The following is a 21,101-nucleotide window of genomic DNA, read 5'->3' as shown; positions in this document are numbered from 1 at the left end:
GGAGTTTTAAATTGTGTTTTGGTCTAGGTGCTCCTAACGACAAGTACCGAAAACTAAACCTCCAAGTGAGTCCGACCAAAAATGGCGCCGTTGCCGGGGACGGTGTTAACTTGATTTAGATTTTCTTAAATTGTTATTAGTTGTGTCTTTCTTTGCCTTGGGGAAGTAAAACTCCTCAAGGTTTGTTCTAATTATTTTCGAGTTGTTTGATATTTTGCATGTCTAGAAGATCACAAGGTAACTTGTTACCCTTTGATCACGAAATTGAAAGGACTTTGATAAACAATAGAAGACTTGCTAGGAGAACTTTGAGAGGTATTGGTGAGGTTGTAGATATTCAACCAAACACTATTGAGTTCGTCAACCCTTTTGTAAGAGATGGTGAGGAGAACCCAACACAAAATCCAACACAAAATTAACCCACAATGCCTAAATTTTCATCACATTCCGTACCAACCGAGGAGAACCTACCCAATGGTACTCCCACACCACAACACTTAACCGGAAATTTCATTGCCAAATCCTCATTTATCCAATTAGTCGAAACAAGCCAATTTGAGGGGATGCCTAGTGAAGACCCTCACTCTCACATGGAGACTTTTTGTGACTATTGTGATGCGATTTCTCAAACCGGTGTAACTCAAGACCAAATTCGATGGGTCTTATTTCCTTTTTCTCTCATTGGCACCGCAAAACAATGGTTGAAAGACCTTGATAAGGCTACTCTCGGAATTGACTCTTGGAAGAAATTGGCTCTAGCTTTCTAAAAAAAGTTCTACCCACCGGAAAAGACTAACATGCTAAGAGCTCAAATTACGGGCTTTAAGCAAAGAGATGAAGAATCCTTGTATGAAGCTTGGGAGCGATTCAAAGGAATTTGTCGCTCATGTCCTCATCATGGACTTAGCGAGTGGTTCTTGGTACAACAATTTTGGAACGGTCTTTATGAAGACTCAAGAAATATTCTCAACATGGGATCAAATGGCATGTTCACCGAAGTTGACGACAATCAGACTTGGAACAACATTGAGGAAATGGCGGTCCATAATTCTTAATATAGTAGACCTTGCAAGGCTACTAGAGGAGGAAAGCATGAAGTGGACTCTATTACTCAATTGAGTGCTCAACTTAGTGCTCACATTGATACCATCAATTTGAAGTTCGAAAAAGCTATGGCTAGACTTGAAGAAGCCTCAAAATTACCAAACAACATGTTAATGCCATGACGGCATCTTCATCAATCCCAAGTGGGATATGTGAGAATTATGGAACTTTGGGACATGACCAAAGTGAATGTAGGGGAACAAATGAACAAGTGAATTCTTTTCAAGCATACAAGAGTGGTACCCCTTATTCAAATTATTACAATGAAAACACCAAATTCCGCCCAAACCTCTCATACAAAAGCCAAAATGTTCAAAACCCTCAACCAACATACACCCCACCTCCCATGAGAAACCAAAATCAAAGACCCTTTTACAACCAAAACCAAGGTTACCAAAATCAAACTCCATACAATCAACAAAATGACCAAGGTTTTGATGTTCAAAAAGCGATCCTCCAAATGCAAAAGAATCAACAAGAGTTTTTCACTCAAATGCAAAAGGATAGTCAAGCAAAGGAAATAACCATCAACAACATCCTAGCCCACACCAAAATGTTGCAAACCCAATTGACTCAACTAGCATCTTCAAGCTCACAAAGACAAAAGGGGCAATTACCACCTCAAAGTAATCCCCCGAGACATGAAACGGTTAGTGTCATTCACTTGAGAAGTGGTACGAGATATGAAGCACCGAAGAAGCAAGATGAGGATGAAGTGGTGGAAGCTAGTGACAAAGAAGAAGTTATGCAAAACTCTAAGGATGGAGAACCATCAAAAGAAGAAGTTTCAAAGAAAAGTGAAGATAGGGCCAAGGAGAAGGAACCCATTGTGATTAGGCTTCCTTTTCCAAGTCGTCAAGCTAAGCCAAAATTTGATGACCAACTAAGAAAATTTATGGAGATTGTGAAGAATTTGGAAGTCTCGATTCCTTTCACGGAATTAATCAATCACGTGCCGGCCTATGCAAAGTACATGAAAGACATCCTTACGAAAAAGAAGTCGATCCGGAAACTTGAGACTATCGCCTTCACTAAGGTGAGTAGTGCAATACTTCAAGGGAGTTCACCTCAAAAACTTAAAGATCCGGGAAGCTTCTCAATACCGTGTACCATTGGCGACACCACGATCAACAAAGCCTTATGTGATCTAGGGGCTAGTGTGAGTGTTATGCCGTACTCGGTGAGTAAAAGGTTAGCGATGGGAGAGCTTAAATGCACCAATATCACACTCCAAATGGCCGATAGATCGACGAAGACACCATTAGGGATATGGGAAGATGTTCCTGTAAGTGTTTGGAAATTTTTCATCCCGGTGAACTTTGTCATTGTTGACATGGAAGAATACTCCAATATTCCAATCATTCTAGGTAGACCTTTCTTGCACACCGTGGGTGCGGTGATAGATGTGAAGCATGGAGAGCTCACTCTAGAAGTGGGAGATAAAAGCATAACTTTCAATCTTGACAAGACCATGAGAACTCCCCGTTTTCATGAACCATGTTTTATGATTGATCATTATAGCCGGAAGGATGATAGGAAAAAGTCGGAATTCCAATGGAAGAAGAAAGTCGATGATACTCCATCAAAAGAGCAAGGAAATTGTAACAAAGAGAGCTTGAAAAGCTCACCAAAGTCAAGCAATGAAGAAGAGGGCCTCATTGGCCAAATCAAGAAAGAAGGAGAGTTGTCTCTATCAACTCAAGAGATCTTTAATGACCAAGTAGATGAAGTTTGTGGTCTATTGGACGATGAGTTTGAAGGGATTTTCAATCCCTACATTGGTAATGCTATCGATCAAGACCAATATGAAGGACAACAAGTGCAAAGATCTATTGAGGATCTTTACCATGATAATTTACAAGCTTTTGACTACTTCTTCAAGGTGTTGAGTAACATTAACAACACCTTGGACATGCCCCCGTGACATCTCTCTAAGGATGAGAGTTTGGTGGAGTCCTCTCCAAACCCCCATTTGTAAATATTTCTAACTCCCTAATTTGCATTTTAATTCTTACATTGCATTTTTGTCATTTTTGGATTTTTATACTTTGATCAAGATATTTATCATTTTTGAGAGAAGTGAGGGAGGGACTAATGATTTTATTGATGTGTAGTGCTTTAACTTAGTGTGGGGATAGCAATTGCCTAGGTTATTCATGCCTTTATAGTGCCCCTACAATGAAGAACACGGGATTTAAAGAATGAAAATGACACGGGATATGCAAGTGCACGGATGGAACTGAATCCGGGTAGACCAGGTGGAATCCGAGCGTCCTTATGGATAATCCGCTCGTCTTATGGTAATCCGAACATCTATGGGTGAATCCGTCCGTCCAAATGAGCTGCAAAGTTGAAAATTTTGGTCTGTTAGAGAATCCGAGCGTCTCAGCTGAGAAGACGCTCGTCTGAAAGAATCCGCTCGTCTTTGCAAGAAGACGCTGGTCATTTTGCCAGTGCAGATTAAGAAAATTCGCAGTAACAGAATCCGCTCGTCTTTAAGGGAATCCGCTCGTCCTGAATTGCAGAATCCGCTCGTCTTCACTGAAAGACGCTCGTCTTTAGGTGAGATTTCCTGAAGTAAAATTAAGCAGAATCCGAGCGTCCCGACAGGAATCCGCTCGTCTTCCCCCTGCAGTTTTGAAATTTTAGGGTGTTTTAAATACCCCTTCCCACATTCATTCATTCATTCAAACATTCAAACACTACCCATAAACCCAAAAACCCCAAACCCCTCATCCTCTCCATCACCAAAAAAAAAATTTCCTCAACCAAATTCAACAAAATCAAATTCAAACTTCCTTACAACAACAATTAATCACTCCTTTTACAACAATAATCAATCCAAGCACCAAAATCTTCAACCTTTGAGTCGATTTTTGAAATACAAAGGCAAATACTTTCATCTTAAAATCGATTTGGGTATGATTGGAAATTTAAGATTTTCAATCTTTTCTTGGTATAATCATCAATGGCAAGAACAAAAGGAGCAATAAAGGCACTCAAGGCAAAGACACTCTCAAAAAGGCAACAATGCCTTCAAGCAAAGAAAGCTTCAATGGCTATGGTGGTTGCTAGTGCAAACTTGGAAGTTCAACAACAACAAAATCCTCCCTTGGAAGCAACAACATCAACAACTCCGGAAATTGCTCAATTATCAAACTATCCGGAGGTAATTTTCATTTCTAACTCCCATAGGGATACATTTGCCAAGTATGCTAAGAAAACCATTTTGCCCACCAAATTCATATGTGAAGATGCCTTGAACAAATTGGGTGTCCTTGAACAAACAAAAGCTTTTTTCGAAGCCATGGGGTTGGGAAAATTGTTTACTACAAGAGAATTGACATACCCCTCCCTTACCTTGGAATTTTTAAGTTCATTGAAAGTGGCTAATGTAGAGACTAGAACATACATCGAGTTTCGCCTTGCCAATGTGAATAGGTGCATCACCTTTGATGTTTTGAGTAAAGCATTAGGCCTTAGTGATACACCATATTATCATAAGATGCCCAAAAAGTATGACCCCGCTCCTCTTTGGGAGGTAATTTCCGGGAAGAAATTTGTGAGTTTTCATGCTTGTCACGCTCTATTAGTCCACCATCCGGGCATTAGAGTATGGCACAAAGTCATCGGGAATACTATAATTTCAAGAAAAGACACTAATCACTTTACAAAGCTCGATTGTGTTCTACTTGAGTCGGCCTTAAATGTTGGAAGGGAATTCACTAAGCCTTACAATGGTCTAAGGCTTTTGGTGGAAAGATGGCTCAATTTTGATTGTGGTAAGGAAGGCACCGCTTTTATCGTAAATGGAGGTATAGTTACTCTCTTGGCCAAGCACATCGACGCGAATTTCAACAAGCATAACACATATGTGGCGTTCAAAGGGGGTCATCTCATTGACATGGATGCCATGATTAACAAGTACAAGTGGGTCAAGCATAACTCTCTTGACACCAACTATGGGTGGCTCACCAATGATGCTAGATCTTTCACTTTGCCTTCCAAGATATGCCGCTTGAGTGCTCATCGAACAAACTACCTAATTCCACTTTCCAAAGGCGTCGAGTACATCATCCGTCAACAAAGGGGCGAAATTGAAGAGCCCTCCTCCTCCATTGTCACACCACCATATCCATTCAAATATCAAGAGTTCAAACCCAAAGATGTTGAAGTGGGCAATGACTACATGACTCTACTTATGCAAGAGATGCATAAAAAAGCTTACAATGATCGAGTAGATGCATACTCGGCCTAATATCCACCCCTCCTTCATTTAGCTAGGCAAGGACTACTTGATCCTTCATGTCCTTTGCATAGGCGGGCGGATAGGGAAGTCTTCTTTCCAAGTACATCTAGGGGTGAAAGACCGGGTGAAGATGAGAATTTCGATGATGAGGTTGATGATGATGAGGGTGTTGATGAAGAGATAGATGAAGAAGAAGAGGCTAATGAAGATGATGAAGGAAGTGAGCAAGGAAGTGAAGAGGGAAGTGGTGATGAGTCCGCTTCTATGGAGAAAAATGATGACAATGATGATATGGTGAAGGCCTAGCAAGCTTTGGAGGCTCCTACCCTCTTGAGGTTTGTCTACTTATTTCCTTTTTTTATTTATTTTTATCTTGATCATAGTTTGGAGAGTCCTAGCAACATGAGGACTAACACCTCGGCCCCATTGAGGTGTTCTTTTATTGTTCCCGTTTGAAAAATCCAAAATGACAACATTTAGTTTCATGCATTGCATCTTGTGTGCATGAACTACCCCAAAATTTAAGGCATTAGAAATAATGTCTATCTCGGTTTGGGGAAGTACATGCACACGCAACGGGAGGTAATCTAAATTACGCTCTCCGTCATAAACAAAAAACCATGCATCATGTAGTGTAGATTAGTATAGCTTGCATTTAGTATGGAATTCATGCATCATACTTGCATAATTTTCTATCATATTGGCCATTGAGGACAATGGCCATATTAGTGTGGGGATGGTAAATTCTAACTTAACTTTTATTCAAAAATCCAAAAAAATCAAAAATTTCGAAAAAATCAAAAAATTTGAAAAATTTGAAAATCCAAAAATAAGTTCATTTCCTTTGTAGTGTAGACTTGTATATATTGTTGTATATATTGTGTTTGTTCTATCCTTGTTCACATTTATCGACTACGCCACATCCGAGACATAAGAATATTGAAGACCGCATGGTATGATCTTTCCAGTCTGCTTTTTTCTCTTTATGTTAATGACTATGTGGCTTTATTTTGATTGATGCGGTATAAACAATGTGAATTTAGGACTTGCATTTAGATTATATGGCATATTAGTTGGTAGAATCATTTGCATTAGGATGTATATATGTTAGTTGCATCATGGCATGTAGTTGCATGTTAGAAAATTTTGCGAAACCGTCTACTTGGGAAGCTTGACAAGTGTATATAGGCCCTAGTAGATGCTTTTTCTTCTTAAGACTTTGCTTGTTAGAATACTTGTAAAACACCCTAGGATGTGTCATGCTAGTATCCTTTGACCCACGGATTGAGGCCTAGTCAAGAGTACCTTGTGGTGTGATAACTCCTTGGCTACCGTTTACTCTAAGGTGACCCTTGAAACCATGCATGTATCATCCATGTTCTACCACATTTTTATCATCAAAGGGAATGGGCATAAACAAAAAGAAATTGATTTGATTTCAATGAAATGAAAAGTGAAAGAAAGTTTGCAAAATGCATCTAATGAAAAAAGGAGCAAAAATAGACTCCTAAAACTTCAAATATAAGGCACCCTCGTTACTAATTGGGGTGACTTTGAAAATGTTCAAAAGAAAAATGCAAAAAGTTGAAAAGTTGTCAAGTATTGAAATGTCAAACATCAAAGAAATGGCAAAAAGAAAGTGTTCTCAAATGTTATATGCCACAAGAAATTCGGGGAGAAAAACAACAACAAAAGCAAACTCCCAAATGAAACTCAAATACTATTGATCCCTTTTTTCCATCGTATCCACTTTTGTGCATGGTAGAGAGGGGACGACCCTTCTTCTTGTCTAGGTAAGAGGGGGAATTCCGCGATCCTCCAGTGTTTCTAACACCATAGAGAGTCTACTCTTGACAAAAACATTTAACGATTGAGGACAAAGGTACCCTAGCTTGACACAACTTGGAGGTGATTTATTGGTATCCTTCTAGGCTTAGTAGTTTGAAGAAATTGCATCTATGAAGGAGTGTGTACCCTTGAATTGCTTCCCCTTTAGATAATTTCCGCCACTTAGATGAGGAAAGTGGCTATTCTTTTGTAGATCCATCCATTACTTGATTTTATGTGCTTTAATGTTTGGATGTGTCGCCATTTTGGCAAGACCCATCTTGCCTTGCAAGAAGGCATCCATTTCATAGTTGTCTTGTTGTGAGTTGAAGGGGCGGAGTGAGACCCGCTAATTGTCTCATATCGGCTATGCTATTAGGTTAGTTTAAATAACGGTCCTAGTCTTTGTCACCTCTTTACCCGGAACGAGCAAAGGTTCGATTTGGGGATATTTGATGTGACCATAATTTGAGCATATTTAATCCCCGAATTAGCCTTGTTCCCATGCTTTTTAGTGCATATTTGGGTCATTTATTGTCTTTAGTCCTTTGTTTTGCATATTCTTTGAGGTTTTGATCCCTTGGTAGGAAAGGAGTGCAAACCTTGCATTTTCATGGCAAAATGAAGCTAAATTGATTGAATTCAATGACCAAGCATCAAAGAAAAGACAAGACTAGAAGGCCTTTGTACATACTATAGTAGATGGGCAATGATGAAAAAAGATCCTTGCATCCCCGAGGAAATCCTCAAGGATTTTATGAAGAGAAAGTAAGAAAAGAAGAAAGGAAGAAGCTAATAGAGAATCTGAGCGGATTGCCCACAATCCGCCCGTCCAGCACATGCAATCCGAGCGTCTTCCTCAGCTGGACGCTTGTCCAGAACCACCACAATCTGCCCGTCCACCCCACGAATCCGCTTGTTCAACAAGAAGACAATCCGCCCGTCCCGTGCTCTGGACGCTCGGATTGTGTGACAGCTAATCCGTCTTCTACTTGTTCAATGAAGGATGCGCATATTTTTCAAAGACCGGCGAAAAGGAGACTGGAGTCTCTCTTGAGACCGGCGATTCCTCAAAGACTTAATCGTCATTTAAGCCCTTAGTAAACCCGAATTTATGTACCTAATCACCACTATAAATACCCCATTAGTCTAATTAGGTTATCATGTTCTTCTTAGCAATATCTAGTGTAGTTTATATCAATCAAATCTCTCTTTAATCTTGTAATCAATATTTAATCAAGTATTAATACAAATCTCATTTCCTTAATCTCTCTTTTGTTCATCTTTCATTTTGAGTAATTGAAGATTATTTGGGTTATTATTGGGAGATTGACAACCTTCCAATCAATCATCAAGTAATTCTATTATTCTTAGCTTTATTATTGGAATCATTAGTAGGTATAATTCTCTTAATCCCTTTTTAATTATTGTTAATTATCTTCATTTATTCATCATGTTTTACTTTGTTGGTATGATTGACAACCTTGCTAGCATGTTCAACATGATAATGAGTGAGTAGTTTCCTTAGCTAAGGTTAATGGGTAATTAGGGGAAACCAACATGGGGGATGATTCATGCTTAAATTAATATGTTTTCATAGTTTATTTGCTTGCTTGTTGTGATCTCAACTTATGCACATGTTATGTTTGATGAAATGCGAGCCTATGGATCCTTGCATTTTTTACCCATCACCTATCTTTTCAATGAGAGTTGTAAGACATAAACCAACTCGAGTCTCATTAGACCATGCATATAGTTGAGTAGGGAAGATTAAGTCGACTTGTAGGTGTTGTACAATCTAATCGATTCGGCTCCGGGACCCAAACTTTCCTAGGATTGTAAGATATAAACCAACTCGATCCATCACAACAATAATTGCTTGCTTATAATTTGAGAATATGTTTGTATGTTCAATTCCCATGAATCCCCTATGACCCCATGACACCCTAGTGCCTTTTATCAATTGTTTACATCCCTTTTTTTATCATCGTGCTTGTTTACTTTTATTGCTATTTAGTTTAGTGATCTTCTACTTCAAACCCCAAATTGTGACACCCCTAGACACCACTAGTTGCAATTGAAAATCTCATCTCAATTCCCGTCCCTTGGGATCCGACCTTTACTTGCCCCTTTACTAATTGTAGAGTTGTTTGTGGAGTTATAAATTTTGTTTTGGTCTAGATGCTCCTAACGACAAGTACCGAAATCTAAACCTCCAAGTGAGTCCGACCACTGAACTATCAGACTTGGAATTTGTGCAAAAACCACATAGAATTCCAACACTTCCAACAATCCCAGTAACTATACCGGGATAATAAGAGCTTCTTTTGAAGCAACACTTCTAACACTGCGTTCTCCTCCTGACAAGCAACCTAGGTCGGCAAATCCAAACGACTCACTTTTATTATGATAGTCGCTTCAATTGCTGCTATTGTGGTGTTGGCACTTGAGACAAATGGGTCTGTAGTTGTTCACCCTAGGGATTCCTATGATCCCAACAATGTGGTTAAAGTTGCAATCTCAAGTAACAACACTGGAAGCTTATTTACCCAAACTGAGAGCAGCTCCGAGAGTATGGCTAGTAGTGGAGTGACAAATTCTCATGTGATTGAATCTGGAAACTTGGTCATATCAGTTCAAGTACTTCGAAAAGTGACCAATAATTTGGATGAAGAAAATCTACTCGGGCGTGGTGGGTTTGGGGCAGTTTACAAGGGGGAACTTGTGGACGGGACAAAAATAGCTGTTAAGAGAATGGAGGCAGGGGTGATTAACAGTAAACAGTTTGATGAATTCCAGGCAAAAATTGCTGTTTTGTCGAAGGTGAGGCATCGGCATTTAGTATCTTTGTTTGGTTATGCCACTGAAGGAAATGAAAGGCTTTTAGTTTATGAATTTTTGCCTCACGGGGCGTTAAGCAAGAATTTGTTCCATACTTCCATTGGAAGTGCATGAAAACCGAGCCATTATCTTGGAAAAGAGGCTTAGTATTGCTTTGGATGTTGCTAGAGGTATGGAATATCTTCACGTGTAGGGACAATAGAGTTTCTTACACCGAGACTTGAAATCTTGAAATCTTGTTTTGCAACCAAGATTTGTCTACCTTATATAATTTCCAAAGGTTGACCAAAACAAATCTTTTTTAAAGGAACTTGTTATGTTTACTCATATTCGGGAAGTTGCAGCTGAGGTACAGAAGGAGACTAAGTCTGCTCCTAAAGCAAATGCTAAAGGTATGCCTAAAAAGAAGAGGGAGCTTCCTTATGGCATGTGGTTGTCCCATATTTTATGGAAATAAGGGGCCTTGTCTCCTGATGATGGGTATTGCGTCCCTATGTATGACCACATGACGGATGGGCTGTTAAGTCAAATGCACTTGAGGACGTCTGATGACAAGCTAGTAGGCGTAAAGGGAGAGGGGTATGCAGGAGTTGGGTCGAATACTGGTGGTCTTCGTGGTGTTACATCTCAGCTGACGACTCTTACTGATTTTGTGCTTGGTGGATTTGGTAAGGTTACGCAAGAACTGGAAGAGCTCAGAGATATCCTTTGTCCCCTCCTAGAGCAGATTGTTCAGCTTCTTCAACTCATATAACCAAAACCATAATTCATCCTGCTTTCACCTATATTTTGCTTGCCTTTTATTATTGCTAATTATGTATTATTCGTACTCTTCTTAGTGGTCTGTACTTATTTCGATGATGTCTTTTTTACTGTGTCCGGTAGGTGCACTGACACTTAACTGACCATGGGGCGATGCGTTGATACATTTTGACCGTCCTTCTCCTTTTGATGATGTCAAGAGGGGGAAAGATTTAGGGACTCTAGTGTACTTAGTAGCTGCTGATATTAGACCTATGCCTATGATAATCTCGTTTATGTTCCATAAACTTTGGTTTAGGTATTTTACTGATCATGTTGTTTCCTATTTCTATTATTGTCTTGGTTTTTCTCGAATGTGCGCAGGAGCATTCTCATGTTGCGGGGGAAATTTTTCAAAGGGACTTGCCATCATCAAAGGAGGAATTTGTTGCACCTATTTTATTGATGATGACAAGTCCTTCATTTTTATATCCCCGCTGAAATAATGGTATGTGCTAGACGTGTGAATGACAGGTCCACAAGTATATCGTATTTGCTCGGAAGAGAAGACGGATGAAACTTGGATCAAGTCTTGGATTGTGTCTAGAAAAATGTAAGAGTATAAGATATGTGTTTACTCTTTTGTTCGGTTCAATAAATCACGGCTTATTATTTTGGACAAAATAATTTCGAGATAAAATGATTTCCTAATATTTGTTTTGATGACAAATTATTCCGTTGGATCCTTCCTCTTCTATGATAAAAAAATATCTTTATTTTTTGGTGAGGGATTTGTGTTTTAGAAGGCAACTAAATATCATGGTCAAATATTTTGTTTAAGGTTGTTGCCTAATTAAAAAAGATTTGTTTTGGTCAACCTTTGGAAATTATATAAGGTAGACAAATCTTGGTTGCAAATGAAGAAAACACGCTGACAGTTTAAAAATCCAAAAAGGTTTTTTCTGGTCAACTTTGTCAAACTTGCTCTTAAATCGTCTTTTGCAAATCTGGTGAAAACGTTCCTTTTTGTATTGCAAAGTTCATTTTAAAAGCCGTGTGTTTTGGATTGATTTTGAGTACACAAGTTCTTATATTTATAAGACTAAATTTGTTCTCCATTGTTCTAATTCATTGAACCATATAAGGAGACAATTTGTGTTGTAATTTTCTCTTTTGTGAGAGTGTGTTTTTTGGGGTACGGGGTTGTACTCGAGTTGTACGATCGGGGTTGATCGTGGGGATTTGCTTTGTAATCGGGTTTGGTTATAAAGTGAATATAAATAAGAGAGAGTATAGACGTATACCTTTAGAGAGTAGGTCGAACCACGTTAAAAATCGCGTGTCTCTTGCTTTCTTTTATTCGTTTGCCTTCGATTTTATTTGTTTTCATTTTTGGTTCACGCATTTGATAAAACAAAAAATACAGCACAACTCTGATTTTTTAAATAGTCACCGAGACTGTTCAATTGGCATGTGTATTGTTTTAGAAGAAAAATCGTGAACGATCTTTCGCTTTAATTTTAAAAGGGTACTTAATTCACCCCCTCCCCCTCTTAAGTACCGGATCGATAAACTTAACACCTTTCATAAATTTTGATGCATGATTGTTCTTTTTGTTGAGAATAATTAGGAGTGAATAATACACCTAACTAGTTTTCCTGCTCGTGCGTTGCACGATTATTAAAATAATGTGTGATAAATTTAACAATAAAATGGAATATAGACATATAGTACATCGTTCATGTCTAAGATTTTGTGTATGCTGCATGACCAACAAATAATTCCCGTTAACATAATATTGACATAAGAATAAAAGAGTGTTTGATTAATAAAATACTTTTTTTTAGGAAAATAAAACCAATATGAAGTTTATATATATGATACTTGGATTGATAGTTTTTAGAATTTGTTCATTAATACCGGTTTGTTTTTCAATTGGTCAAGGAAAACAATAATATCTACTCTGCATAATCAACTCAATGATCCAACAAATCTCCTTCTTTCGAATAACAACCATAATTTAATCATTGCTGAATCAAATTGTAATTATGTAAAAACATTTAGAGGTAGTTAGAATGTTATATCTCCCGGTCAAACTATAGAAGTACGTTTGAATGTGAACCAAAATTTGATGCACTACTACATGGCTAGGGCTGCTCCCCCCCTTCTCTATAGCAATAGTCTTGGCCTCTATCTTCTCATTTGAAATAAAATGTTTCATGCAAACCCCTATTTTTCTTCCCTATTCACACACATGATCTAAAACAATCTCATCCATTGAAAGATCGATCCTTGTCTCCGAAACTTATCTCAAATTTATCCAACCAAGTGAAAAACTAAACCCCTACTTCAAGAAAAATCCACCATCCAATGTAAACTAACCCTTGCTCTCGAGAATGTTGTTTTTTTAAGAAAATAAAACCAATATGAAGTTTATATATATGATATTTGGGATTGAGAGTTTTTAAATTTTGTTCATTAATACCTGTTTGTTTTTCAATTGGTCAAGGAAAACAATAAATATTGTCGGGTCAAATGGTAGTTACGTAAAAACATTTACAGGTAGTTAAATGTTATATCTCCCGGTCAAACTATAGACGTACCTTTGAATGTGAACAAAATTCCAACGCAATACTACATGGCTGGGGCTACTTATGACACCCCCCCCCCCTATAACAATAGTCTTGCCCCCTCATCTTCTCATTTGGAACAAAATTCTTCACAGAGACCCCTATTTTTCTTCCCTATTTACACACATGATCTAAAACAATCTCAACCCTTGAAAGATCGATCCTTGTCTTCGAAACTTCTCTCAAATTTATCCAACCAAGTGAAAAACTAAACCCCTATCACTTCTAGAAAAATCCACAATCCAATGGAAACTAACCCTTGCTTTTGACAATGTTGTTAGAATTACGATTTTAATTTAAGTTGGATTGATGGGGTTAAGATTAAGTTTATCAGTATGATCTTTTGAGGTTTCTTGTTCTTATTTATGTTACCTATATGTTTTAATGCAAGCAATATTTTGCTGATAAATAACCTTATTTATTATCACTATCCTCATTAAATTCATCACCCTTCCACAAATGCACCCTCCCTCCACCCCACTAAGGCTATGTTTGGTAAAACTGACTGAAAAGGTACCTGAAACCTGAAAAGGTACCTGAAACCTGATAAGGTGACTGTGATTGGTTCTTACTACTTGAAACAATAACCTACAATCCACTACCACTATCACTACCTTTCTGCTACGTTTTACATCTAAGAAGTCATAAATCACATTCACCTACATGAACCACCAATCTTTACTCCAGATGATATATATGGATCCTCATCTCCCTTATCGAAGACAATTTATTTCTCCTTCAACAAAGAAAAGTTTAAGAAGCAATCTTCCCTCTTATCTCTCTCCCTTTCCCTTCCTAGTCTTTTTCTCATCCCCTCCCCTACCTCCATTCCAAATACTCAAACAAAGTGTTGGGTACTATGTTTGTAAACTGAATAAGTTTGAATATTATATATATACACGAACTTTGCTATTTATTTCATTTTGCATATATAAATCTTACTACCTTCCATCTCATTTTTATTGTCCTTTTTTCTTCAAATTTTATTATCTCATAAATATTATCCCTTTTCTAGATCTAGTAAGGAAAAACTTTAGTCAACCAACTCATCGCAATCAACCTCATTCCCACTCGAAACAACCTTTAGCCCACTACTTAATCCCTCCAGTTCACACATAAAACGCTCTAAAATGCAAAGCTTTCATCTCTCTCTTGAAAAGTCCATCTAACTAACAGAAAACTAACCGCTACTTTCTGAACTTCATCATTTTTATATCCCGTAAAAAGTAAATTGAGCATGACAAAAAAAATGCAGAAACTTAAGTTTTGTTTGATAACGACAGATTGAACGTTTTTTTTAGCATTTTGAGAGTTTTTACACTATTTAAATAACAAATGTGCTATTTTGAGTGTTGCTCATCGACATATTGAAATAGTAGATTGTGGTGTAATTTTCTGTTTTACATTATGACCTTTAATTAGTATATTATAAGAAATTAAAAATTGAGTTTTTTTATCTCTAAGAAAATTAAAGATCAAACTTTATCTTTATCATATTTATAAATAATATTCTTCATTTAAAATATATGAATTTAAGCAAGTTCAAATAAGTTAGCTAAAAGTTATAAATCACAAATTGTACGAAGCAGTATAATCATTTTTTTATTAATATGAAATAAATGTCAATCATGAGAATATTCATGCGGTAGAGAACTATAGAAGATTTGCCAAGTACGTGACCCCCTCTTAGGTTTAAATTTTTTTCATTTATTTTTCTATTTTTGCCTAAAGGTGGTTAAAGCATCATGTTATACATGATGAATATGTCTTACCTTTCCCCAATTCGTATCTCTCCCTAAATTATAGTGATTGTAGATACCCGTATCCGTCGATATTGGAATTTATAGAGAACCCGACAAACACCCGATGATGATAGGACACATGTATTTCTTTAGTTGTCATTGTCATTATTTGGAGCTCGTTTTACGATGTAGAATGGGCGTCGTCGATGAAGTATTTTATTAATTTAAATGATATTTAAATTAATGTTTTTTTTAAGTGAATTCATTTTATTAATTTAAATGATATTTAAATTAAAGCTTTTTTAGAATTTATTTTCTCAAGTTTATTTTATTGAAAATAAAATAAATAATTGATTTGAAAAATCATTTTATGAGTATATTTGATTTGAAAAGTCATTTATTTTAATGTGTTAATCGATTTGAAAAATCGATTTAAAAATCGAAAACTTGTTTTAAACACGTGTTTTGGAGCTCGATTATAGCTCGGTTTTTGAGCCCGTTTTCTTCACGAGTTGGCACGAATCTCGAGTACACTAACCAACCTAGGCATCTACCCATCCAACCCAGTTCGAACCCCCTTAACCACGGCCCAAATCCCGTCCCAAACACCCCCCAAACAGCCCGCATAAAACATGAGCAGCCCCCCTGTTTTGCGTGCCAAATCCCGAGCCCAAAACCCGCTCCAAATACCACCAAAACCCGTACCCATTAACCCTAACCCATACCCTAATATCCTACCCATATTACCTTACCTTAACCACCAAGAAAACCCCACAAAAGCGGTTGGACAGCAGCTATGCTCAGCCGAGCCCGTCTACCTCTCCCCCCTTTTTACCCTACTTTAACTCCTTATAAATACCACCCTTCACCATACATTCATTCCTCTAAGTTATCCATACATACAACCGTCATTCACAAGCTTTAAACTCCAGAAACAAACCCTAATTGCCTCTCAAAAACCCTTCACAAAACCGACTTGCAAACTGGAACAGTTTGTGTGTCCTCTTCGAAATACAATTCGTTCCTCCTTCAAACATCCATTAAAATTCGAGTTTCTTGTTCCTAATTAACCATAAAACATCCATCTACACATTAGACAAAGATTTACGAGCCAAATTGCCCTTGAGAGTACACGAATTCCCTCGAAAAACAGAGTGTTATACACTCTGTTTTCGCGGCTTTTCCTGTCTGTCCAGTTCTGTTTGTGCTCGTTTTTCGTGCCCAATAACTCAAAACTAGCAGGGATTGTTTTGAGATCTCTATTCTCCTCTCTTTCTAGTTTTCAAAACATCTTTTAAATCGAATTTTCATCGTGAAACGAGAGAGAAATCGTTGTTTGAAAGTTGTTGTCCAGATTCGATAAAAACGTGTTGTTTGCTTTGTTTCTTCGTCGACGACGGCCTCTCGAGATAAAATCTACCATCGATTACGACCCAAGACGGTGTCAACGATACATGTAGGTTGAGGGTGCATCAAATCCTCTTCTTTCTCCCTTTTATTTCGTTTTTTATGTTTGTTTTTTATAGTTTGTTTTTGTTTGTTTATCGTTTTTTTGTTTATCGATTGTTCTAATTAACTATGAAACTAGTTTAGTCCGAGTATGAGTTAAAGTACCACCATGAACACCTGCGTTGACTTGAGATGGGAAAGAAACCGCTACATCAGTCGGTCGTACACCCCCGTCTCATTTACATATCCTCGTGTTCAAGGTAGGGCATTAATAAAACAAATTCTGACTTCGCTCTTCGCTCTTCGCTTTTGACCCCTCTCTTCTCTCGTGTGATTCGACCTACCCCTGGACCATTTACATGTTAATATGACCTCTGATTGTTAACATATAACTCGTTTAGATGACATTAGATCAATTTAATAACCTAATTAGACATATTAGGGTACATCGACGTAGCTTTAAAAATCAACTAACAATTCTGTAACTTAAATTGAATGCATCTCTCTCTTTCACCTAATTTCTCGCTAGTATAAGAGTGCGTGATTAGCACCTTCTTATTAACACTCGATGAGTTAATTTAATTAGCGAACTTGACCTAATTTGACCCCTTAGGCCGTGTAGAATACACCTTTGCGCGACACCCGTCCAATCGATCAACGTTGTTTCTAACTCGTTTTCTAACTTGTTTCCTATCCCGTTTCGCAATCATCTATCTAACCTAATGAACCTGAACTAGGACCTAGGGTTGGATGTGGCTTTAGGCCGTGAGGCTTGGCCGTGTCCTTTGGTCTTTCTTGTTTCGTTTGTTTTTACATCGTTTGTTCTTTATTTGCTTTACCGCTTGTAATTTATCGTTTGTTCATCGAGTTGTAATTTTCAAGTTAGTTTTCTTTTATCGAGTCAAAACCTCTTTCAAAAACCTTAGTCTTGTTTGGTTAGATGGTTGTGCCTCAATGTATGTAAGAGCGTAGTAAATCGCATGTTGTTTAAAGCAACATGGCCCGATTTATGCTAATGCATGCTTTGGTGCGTGACCCAATGTCTAATTCGATAAGATTAAGCGAAAGCACACATTACGAGGAGTGACCCAAGGCCGTGAGTCATGTAAGCCGTGGGCCACCCCTTTGTGCACGTTTTTCTAGGCCGAATGGCCGTGTGATCCGTCATGTGTGGTTTTGTATATAGCAATTGTATTTAGATCGAGTTGTATCTTTAATTTCTCGTTGCGTCGGCATGAAATGCCTAGGTTGTAATAGGTAGATCCCAACGGCTCCCCCATTCCCCCTAAGCCTTGTTTGCTTTGTTTTGTATGTTGTTAGATCAATCAACCCACATGCTAAATTACAACTTTGACAAAGTTAGTTTAGTTGCATCTAAAACGACATAGAAATTGTTGTCACATGTTAGGGTTTTAAAACGATGTTTGCATATCATATATCGTAGTAGCTATGACCTTGTTTGAAATCCGATACTTGACTTAGTAGAGGCCGTTATCGACGGGCGGGGTTAGGTGTCCTCATGGGTTTCCTAACACGTACCCTCACCCCTTACTCAAGATCTATGGTTTGTGGATCCGTCTAAATACCATTGGATTACGAGAGTCGTTCAAATCGAGTGATATAGGGTACAAGTCTTTATCTTTAATCACTCGTAGTCGATTGGCTTTATGCTTTTCGATGAAAGGTGTAAAGTTGACTTGAACGGTTCCAAGTTCCCAAAAAACTTGGTGGCGACTCTAATTTGTCTTAATTCGATTCGAAAGAACCTCGAGTCGATTATGCCTAGTGTGGATCCCGCGGACGCGCTTCGAGGGCCTTGTCCACGATTTGGCGACTCCATTTGGGGAAAAGAGGACTAGTTACACTTTGTTTCTAGGGTCTTTTCCTCCGAGGTGAAACTTGAAAAGAAAGTATTGGAAAGTAAAACATTACTCATAGTGCTACGATTCATGCATAAACCCTTAAGGATTTTCCCGGGCCGTCCCAGCGTTTCTTTGTGATGCGTGGGGGGCGACGTCCCACTATGCCAGGAACTCGCACATTTCTTGCTTCCGCTCTGCCTCGCGTGGTTCTTGATGGTGGGGATGCTCTTCTAGGTACTCTACCTAAAGGCCCTTGCTCTATAAGACCGCAAAAGGATGGAGGGCATAGACCTTCTTGTAGAAGACTTGCCGAGACTTAGAGATGTCTAGGAGCATACATCCTTATAACATGAGAATGACAATGTGCAAGGTGTTTTTTTCCGAGTCTTTTCAAATTTTCCATGTCCTTTTCAAAACCGAACTTTTGAACAACTTACTTTCGAAATAGCATGGTTTTAAAAAACGCGGAATGCTGCCCAAATAGGACTAGAAATTTCGGCCAAAATAAGCTTTTATAGCCGGCATGCTGCCCATTTCAAATCTCATTTTCAAATCGATCCTTCGTTTTTTTCAAATTCAATCCAAAATATTTCTCGAACCTTAACCAAGCATGAAATGCGTCGAGTCGTGTCCGGGTCAAGGCCGTGTTAGGCCAGGCGTTTTTTCGTTCTAAGAGTTTAGAACATGGCCCTGTTGAGTCACCCAAGCTCACCTCTTGGGCTTTGAGTCATGTTGGTCGACCATTTGGTCTAGGATAGTCCACAGAAACGTCCAAGCTAGGCCCTTTAGGACGTTTCACCCGAACCTAAGGACTATGTTGGTCCAATCACGGGTTTAGTCACACCGAGTCCAGTTTAGAATCGAGCTATGACAGCTTGAGTCATGTTGTTTTGTCGAGTCTAAAACGAATCGAGGTCTAAATCCAACCGTGAGTCGAACCTTTGGTTAGTCAGTCTCAAGTCGAGTCTTTGTTTGAGTCAAGTTGGTGTCGTGTCCTTAAGTGTGCAGGGGCTCTTACTTTAAATATTGACTCGGTTCGGGGTTTTCTTGTAGAAAGGCCGCCCAAAACCCGACTTCAAGCAATGGAAGATGCTGTTAACAAACTCACTGAGGCCGTGAACCTCATGATGGCCAGAATGGATGTGATCGAATCTAAGCTGGGTGAAGATTCCCCTCTATCTACCCCACCTCTGACTGATCTGGAGAAACGGTTCAAGTTCATCGAAGACCGTTTGAAACTCTCCCAGGGGAAGAACATCCACTATGAGAATGCTAGGGCCTATGCCCCAGTTCAGGATAAGTTGCCCACGAACATGGTACTCACTGACATCCCAAAGTTCAAGGGCACCGAAGATCCAGTCCACCACGTTAAGGCCTATAAAGGGTACTTAGCACTGAAGGGAGTACCCGCTGACATGCTCTCTGAAATTTTTGCCCAATCTCTGGATGAACACCCGAAGGCGTGGTTCTATAATCTTGACCTTAAGAACTTCCCCACTTTCGAAGATATTACGGTGGAGTTACGCAAGCACTATCTTGACAATGTTGAGATTCAAACCAACATAAGGACTTTGGAAGTGATGACACAGAAGGAAAAAGAGGGCTTTACTGAATTCCTCGCAAGATGGCGCGCTGAAAGCGTGAAACTAGCTAAGAAGCCTGATGAAGTTGAAATAGTAGATAAGTTCGTGAAGAATTTACGATCTGTTTACCGTAATGCTCTGAAATACCAAAATTTTGGTTCTTTCAAAGAATTGATAAGAATCGGGATAAAGGTAGAGGATGATGTCCGAATGGCTGAAGCTGAGAAGCCAAAAGGATACCAAGGGGCCTCGTCATCTAAAGCAAAAGCACCAGCAGCGACCCACTTTGTTGAAACTGTCAATCTCTTAGATGGACAGTCAAAAAGGCCTCCGCGCCAAGCTCCGAGGGTATTCACCGACATCGGATGCACTTACGCCTACGCTCTCCAAACGCTCATGGCCCAAGAAAAGCTGAAGCCCATTGGTCCCACTCCGGATCAACCCGCTGAACAACAAGGCAAATGGTAAAAACCGAATGCCTACTGTGCCTTTCATCAAGGGAAGGGACACGATACTGAAAGGTGCTTTAGACTAAAGCACGAGATTCAAGATATGATTGAGAACGGAACGCTCCCAATCCCGGCCATAAAGCCCAACAACGTCACCAACCCCTTTGGGGACCACACTAACTTTGTCTCTACCGAAGTTAGTGTTGATTACTCTAACTTGATTCGCCCATGTCGTCTAAAAGGGGTTTTCATCAGAAGAATATTCGTGGATTGCTCCGAATTCCTACCAAGCTCGAGAAACGAGATTACATTCGGGGATTTTGTTGTCGATTGCACTCCTTACATACTCCAGAGCGGCAATGAAATCAATGGCGTTTGGGCTGATGACGAAGATGATTTTTACCTCGTCAAAGGTGCGACAATCCCTCACACCCAAGAAGAAATCTTAAAAGTGAGGCAACATGCCCTAGAGTCAAACCATCTGACTAGAACAGGGCGCCCGTACCGTGTGGAGAAAGCTAAGGATATCCCGAGCAGGACACCTCCCAAGGAGCCGGTAGTGGTCGAGGTTCTTGGTGAAGGGTCGGCCTCCGAGGCTTCCCTCATCAAGCAACTCCAAAAGAC

At 38.9% G+C, this 21,101-nt stretch overlaps 1 non-coding gene across 1 annotated transcript; it reads right to left on the bottom strand.

Annotated features, from left to right (window-relative positions):
- Positions 1-797: 797 nt before the first annotated feature.
- LOC141636037 (small nucleolar RNA R71) lies at positions 798-904 on the bottom strand. Its single transcript, XR_012540679.1, has one exon. It is a non-coding gene; the product is annotated as a small nucleolar RNA R71 (small nucleolar RNA).
- Between the last annotated feature and the right edge of the window lie 20,197 nt (positions 905-21,101).

The sequence above is a fragment of the Silene latifolia genome, chromosome Y (genome assembly GCF_048544455.1).
Source record: "Silene latifolia isolate original U9 population chromosome Y, ASM4854445v1, whole genome shotgun sequence".
NCBI lineage: Eukaryota > Viridiplantae > Streptophyta > Magnoliopsida > Caryophyllales > Caryophyllaceae > Silene > Silene latifolia.
Note: the sequence above shows the minus strand (reverse complement) of the source record. Positions and strands in the feature narration are given on the sequence as shown.